Below are 7,500 nucleotides of genomic sequence, written 5' to 3'. Positions count from 1 at the left end.
CATTGCCGGCGGGAGACAACACGCGCCACCTACGGTGACCGGCAGCTCCAACGCCAGCGCCACAGAAGGACAAAAGCCCCACTTGGGTGCCGAAGCGAACTCTCCCAGCACAGCGCACGCGCCAACACGTCCGCACAGCTGCGATACAAACCACCTGCGAGAACCGCTGGGGCGACCGAGCAGCAGACGGCGTCGCGGCGCCGAGCGCCGAGCGGCGGCGCATCCTCAGCGCACACAGTCCTCAATCGGACCAGCACACTGCAGATGGCCACCGCGCTTCGCACCGGGCCCGCGAGGACCTACTTTGGCCGCAAGGCGCCGCGAGCAGGGGGCGCCGGCGCGCAGCTGCGCCGCCTGCCGCGTCCGTCGGCCGGCGCGCCTGCCACTGGCCGCCCCCACCAGCCGGCTGTAGCGCGTGCGCCCACGCACCGCGCTGCCAGCACGCCGGGCGGACCCCCCTCACCGGCCGGGGACGGTCCCACCCAGCCACCGCCGCGTATCGCCTCACACCCAGATCCCCCTTTCACGTTCGTGGGCATGGTGGGTCCCCTTTCACGTTCGTGGGCATGGTGGGTATCCCTGAAACAACCGGTTAATAGCTCGACCGATCGTCGCCAACACTGATTCACCTCTAGCGAGAACAACCGCACCACAACGGGTTACCTGTTGTTCATTTGCGTAACGTCACCAGCAAACGTAGACGTCCATCGCCATTTGCAACGAGTATTGCATGCCTGTGTCAGGTGTCACAACACACTACGTCTGCCCACATAGACGCAACAACATGTGCACGCCTCGAGAACACGTGGAAGGTAGCCCCCGTACGTATGCGGTGTCCATTGCGCGAACGACTGTCAGCCGGCCTCTGCAGGATGTCGCAGATGTGGAACGCGGTGCAACATGCTATCACGGTGTGTGAGAAGAGACGACTACGTCCGAATACACGCTCCACCACATCAACAGACTGCTCATGCTGATCGCCATCCAGGGCGTCCGTTCCTCCCACACGTCTGAATGGCGTACCACACTGCAATCCAGCTCTTATAGGGAGACGACACGTAGCTGCGTGCACAATATTTGGACTGTATGGTCTGCCGTTGCTAGGCGCAGTCGTCGTACGGTCACACATGTGCCACGATGTATCATTCAGTACATACGGACCAATGTGCAGTACAGTTTGTGGGTTTTGCGTACATCGGCGGACAGGTGACAGGCCGTACCACAACGTAGGCTGAGTACGTCGGCATGCGAAGGGCATTGAACATGCAAACTTCTCAACGACCAGCTTGCGAAGGCAGGGGGGAAGGGGGGGGGGCATGTACGTCCTGCTGCTATCCACATTAGAGTGTATAGCAGGAGCATGTGGAAAGTCAGCAACACCTGCAAGGTGTTTAACATGACGCGATACACAGGGGACCGGGCAGTGCGAATAGCGAACTATATTGCGAGGGTTGCGGTTAGGCAACACTACACTAATTTAACGAGTTGCATAACAATTACAGAGCAGGTTCAGCGACAACGTGCGTCAGGTTAAGGCGCAATATAGGTTATGTTGAGGCGCAATATAGGTTAGGTTGAGGCGCAATATAGGTTAGGTTAAGGCACAACATGGGTTACGTTAAAGCGCAAATTAGGTTATGTTAAAGCACAACATGGGTTACGTTAAGGCACAACATGGGTTACGTTAAGGCACAACATGGGTTACGTTAAGGCACAACATGGGTTACGTTAAGGCACAACATGGGTTACGTTAAGGCACAAATTAGGTTACGTTAAGGCACAAATTAGGTTACGTTAAGGCACAAATTAGGTTACGTTAAGGCACAAATTAGGTTACGTTAAGGCACAAATTAGGTTACGTTAAGGCACAAATTAGGTTACGTTAAGGCACAACATGGGTTACGTTAAGGCACAACATGGGTTACGTTAAGGCACAACATGGGTTACGTTAAGGCACAACATGGGTTACGTTAAGGCACAAATTGGGTTACGTTAAGGCACAAATTGGGTTACGTTAAGGCACAAATTGGGTTACGTTAAGGCACAAATTGGGTTACGTTAAGGCACAAATTGGGTTACGTTAAGGCACAAATTGGGTTACGTTAAGGCACAACATGGGTTACGTTAAGGCACAAATTAGGTTACGTTAAGGCACAAATTGGGTTACGTTAAGGCACAACATGGGTTACGTTAAGGCACAACATGGGTTAGGTTAAGGTACAATATGGGTTAGGTTAAGGTACAATATGGGTTAGGTTAAGGTACAATATGGGTTAGGTTAAGGTACAATATGGGTTAGGTTAAGGTACAATATGGGTTAGGTTAAGGCACAATATGGGTTACGTTAAGGCACAATATGGGTTAGGTTAAGGCACAACATGGGTTAGGTTAAGGCACAACATGGGTTAGGTTAAGGCACAACATGGGTTAGGTTAAGGCACAACATGGGTTAGGTTAAGGCACAACATGGGTTAGGTTAAGGCACAACATGGGTTAGGTTAAGGCACAACATGGGTTAGGTTAAGGCACAACATGGGTTAGGTTAAGGCACAACATGGGTTAGGTTAAGGCACAACATGGGTTAGGTTAAGGCACAACATGGGTTAGGTTAAGGCACAACATGGGTTAGGTTAAGGCACAACATGGGTTAGGTTAAGGCACAACATGGGTTAGGTTAAGGCACAACGTAGGTTAGGTTAAGGTACAACGTAGGTTAGGTTAAGGTACAACGTAGGTTAGGTTAAGGTACAACGTAGGTTAGGTTAAGGTACAACGTAGGTTAGGTTAAGGTACAACGTAGGTTAGGTTAAGGTACAACGTAGGTTAGGTTAAGGTACAACGTAGGTTAGGTTAAGGTACAACGTAGGTTAGGTTAAGGTACAACGTAGGTTAGGTTAAGGTACAACGTAGGTTAGGTTAAGGTACAACGTAGGTTAGGTTAAGGTACAACGTAGGTTAGGTTAAGGTACAACGTAGGTTAGGTTAAGGTACAACGTAGGTTAGGTTAAGGTACAACGTAGGTTAGGTTAAGGCGCAATGTCGGTTAGGTTAAGGTACGATATAGCTTAAGTTAAGGTACAATATAGCTTAGGTTAAGGTACACATTGTTGTAGGGAAAGGTGTATTTGGGGGGGGGGGGGCGGCAGGTTCGTTGATAGTGATTATCGTAAGTGCATGCCTGCGGGATCATCCGATTTGTCACGTCAGGATGCACTTGTGGCTCATGACAGGCGGCGTTCCGATTCCAAGGTTGTGGCAGATCTGTGTCTTTCATTCCTGCCATTGTTTGTGTACTGTGACAGGAGGCAGTATTGTGATGTTGGGTGCACCCCTGTGTAGGACATGTGTGGGTGTTCGTGGCTTAGCTGAGCAATGGCGGATGTCGGAAGGGTGGGATATTCTGTTTTCTGGGTGGACCTCCCGGTCTGGTTATGATAGTGTGGATTGTGTAATGTGGCGGAGAGGATGCACTGGATGTTCTTCCATGCTGGTGGTTAGATATTGTGTGTGTGTGTGCCTGTTACAGGCAGAGAGTAGTGTGTGATAAGAGAGTAGTGTGTGATAAGAGTGTCTGGCTGACGTGTGGTTCTCATTATGTGCAGAGTCTTTCAGCATGTATAGGGACGGTTGTATATATTATCTGTATTCTGATGGCTCTGCATCTATTACTAATCAGTGCCGTGTCTACGGTTACTCTGGTTCCAGTCGAAACTGTTCTATCTCTGTACATTAGTGACACTGCGGCTCCACTATGTTGCCGGCCCTGTCGGCCGTTTCCCCCAGTGTATGGCTAATGATTATCAGCAATCAGTCTATTAGTCAATACCGGTAGTGTGACGACGTCAAATGTCCGGGATGGGGGAAGCTACACCCTTCCCGTGGGTCAGGGCCTAGAAAGACTCTTCCCACGCAGGAGGCTCGGACTGTCGTTACTCTTCCGAGAAATATATTTGCCCAGCGTTTTTTGTGACTGCGAGTGCGACGCCCACGAGTACCGACATGGATGGGGCGCGTCCTAGCTGATCGCTCGGCATGGGAATCAGTACAGTGAGCAATGCGATCGCGTCTGTAGCTTGTACGTGGTACAGCTCGCAGCTCATGTATAGGGACAGATTTTTTTTTTTTTTTTTTTTTTTTTTTTTTTTTTTTTTCCCAGATTTATGGAACATGCATAACCCACTTTCTAACACTTTTGAGTGGGCGTATTATGACTAACTATCTCTACTATTAGCACTACAGGAGTGGTTTATTAATGCATGCAAGCTATCTAGTTATTAAGTAGCTTCGCTATATGTGAATCATCGGCCTCTTAGCCTCTCTGGAACGCTGCCAGAGAGTTGCCCGTCCCTAGCCACGTGGAGGCGGGCCGCTACTTCTAGAGAAACCACTCCATTTGTACTGCTCTTTTATTCCCCCCCACCACCATGCAGATCTAACTACAACTACATGCAACTATTATTCAAGACTTAAACAACGTAATATTTACATATTTACACTTGCGCATTAGATCCGAAGCGCACTTACTATCTCCCAAGGTAGGCTCGCTGGGCCTCACTTGAGATTTTGTTTACCAATTTAGCGAAATTGCTGAACAATTCGCTATTTGTCAGTATTTCGTGAACGATTCTTGTTCGCAGAAGCTGCCTCTCTACTGAGACAGCCTGTTCATATATTGGGCACTCAAACACTATGTGTTCTGGCGATCCTTCGTGGGCACCACAGTCACACTCCGGTGTTGGCCTTTTCCCTATTCTGTGCAGGTACGTGGGGTAGGGACCGTGTCCTGTAAGGAAGTGAACTAGGCCCTGTGAGGGCTTTATTATCTTGTTCTTTAATCTTCCTCTCACTGTGGGTAGAAACCCATGGACTCTGCGGCCTGTAGTGGACCCATCCCATTCGTCCTGCCAGATGTCAAGCATTCTTTCACGAATGGCTTTGACGCTTACCAGAGGAATGCCCATTATATTTTGCACCCTTTCAATGTTCTGTTTGTGCAGCCAGTAGAAGGCTGCGTGCTGCCTTATTATTAGGTCTAGTGGGCATAGACCCATAATTACCAACAGTGCATCTGTTGGACTTGTATTGAATGCTCCAATGCATCTCAACAGAACGTTCCTCTGTATTCGCCGGACAGCAGCGGCAGGCCGCACCAGAGCTAACCTGTGGGCCCACACACTGGATGCGTGCCCTACTATTGGTGCCAATATGCTGTTATGATAAATATTTATTGCCTTTGACGGCAGATGGAACCTTCTTTGTCCAATTGATATTATCTTATTGAACAAAGCTAAGGACTTTGTCGTTATTTGCTCGATATGCGGAATGAAACTCCAATTCTCATCTAAATATACCCCCAGATAACGGGCATATCTCTGTCGTGACACTGCTTGGCCATTAATTCTGACTGTTGGGTCTCTATTCAACTTGCCTTTCAAGAGCATATATAGCGATTTTTGTGGTGCAATAGACATTTTAGTCTTCTTACACCAGTTGGTTAACAGTTCAATAGCCAGTCGTGCTCGGTCTTCGATCACATTGCGAGTGTCACCTTCTACTAGAATTGCGAGATCATCCGCATAAGCAACGACTCCCAGAACTGCAGTCTCTTCCTGCAGGACGTTCAACAAAGGTTCCATGTTAATATCCCAAAAAATGGGACCACACACCGATCCCTGGGGACAACCACGGGATACTCTTTTAGATACGACGGCTCCAGGAGCCGTTATCTTAGCAGTCCTTCCATCACAGTAGGCCTCCAGACAGCCATACAGCAGCTGTGGACACCCAATCTCTCTTAGGCGAGAGAAGAGTGCCGGCCACCACAGGTTGTCGAAGGCCCCTGAGATGTCTATCATTATGCCAAGGACATACTTTGATGTCGCAGAGTGAACAATTCGGCAAACCTCATTGATCGCATCCTGGGTGGAGCGACCCTTTCGGAATCCGAACTGCCTATCACTCATACCATGCAGAGTATGATGACTCTGGAGACGGTCAGCCAGCAACTTCTCAAATGCTTTGCCCATTACATCCAGCAGACAGATAGGCCGATAGGATTTCGGCACCGTTGGATCTTTATCCGGGCCTTTCCTGATAATTACTACTTCCGCAGTTTTCCACCGTAGTGGATAATAGCCCCTTTGTAAACAGACGCTGTAAATACGACTTAATGCCGGGGCGACCAAGTGTGCGAGTCCCTGTAAGATCTCCACAGGGATCCCGTCAGGACCCGGCGCCTTCTTCCTTGCAAAGGTGTAGATGGTTGCTTCCACCTCCTCTACTGAGAAAGGGCGCACGTTTGTATCGTTAAGATACGGGATCGAGAGTGCCTGACGTATTTCTCGCTGCTCGTGCGAGTCCTGGTCCTCGATATCATCTGGGAGTAATGTGTCCAACAGCAATCTTGCTGTTTCTTCCCAATTCTTGGTCGTGTCACCATCCCCAGCACGCAGCGTAGACAGCATCATGGGCGATCTAATTTTTTCTCGAACGATTTTGTAGGGAACTCCCCAAGGGTCTGTTCCCAGCTGATCGTTCACAAACCTTTCCCAGGATTGGCGCCTTGTAATATCTAACTGATCCTTGTATCTCTGCTTCAGACGACGATAAATACGCAGGTGGTATTGTCGTTCGTCTTGGGCAAAGCTCCTTTGGTAGTTGCTTCGAGCCCTTCTGACCGATCGTTTAAGCACAGTCAATTCAGGGGTCCACGGGGTGGACTCCCTGCAGATGTATCTCGCTATTCGAGGTACAGATAGTGTGATGGCTGTTTGCACGGAGCTCACAAGCTCCTCCACAGCTTCATCAATATTACCTATGTCCTCCCCGAACTCAGGAGGACTGAACACCTGCACGAGTCGGTCCCAGTCTGTCCGAGCATAGTTGTACCGTTCCACCCACTCACCTGGCACATCCACGTTGGTCGACGCTATTTCAAATGTAATACAGTTGTGATCACTGACAGTTAGATGTTCTCTTACTTGCCAGTTATGGACGTGGGGTGCTGCCCTCTCGCTTGCTAGTGTGACATCAATATTTGATGTTGCACCCGCCCTCCCTGAGTAGGTCGGGGGGTACCCAGGCAAGTTTAGCACATGCATGTGCGTTTCCATTATCAAATCAACAAGCTCCGCACCCCTACCGTCCTGTACATCACTGTGCCAGAGTGGGGACTTAGCATTAGCATCAAGAGCTACAATTATAGCCTGCCCGGCTAAAACTCTTAGTATCCAATTCAGCTGATCAAGATAAATCTTGATGTCATGTCTGAATTGGCAGTAGACGTTTACAACGTACATGCTGTAAGACAGCAAGTTAAGTTGTACAACTATAATATGCTCAGTACAGAACTGATTTAATATCGCAGTTTTAATAGTTTTGTTCAATACTATAATTGCACTCATGGGGTTCCCACCCGAGGAAACCACCTGTGCTGTTGCGGGAAAACCAGGGACTCGACCCGCACAGGAGTTCGGTTCTTGTATCAGAAGTATATCTATT

The sequence above is a fragment of the Schistocerca serialis genome, chromosome 8 (genome assembly GCF_023864345.2).
Source record: "Schistocerca serialis cubense isolate TAMUIC-IGC-003099 chromosome 8, iqSchSeri2.2, whole genome shotgun sequence".
NCBI lineage: Eukaryota > Metazoa > Arthropoda > Insecta > Orthoptera > Acrididae > Schistocerca > Schistocerca serialis.
Note: the sequence above shows the minus strand (reverse complement) of the source record.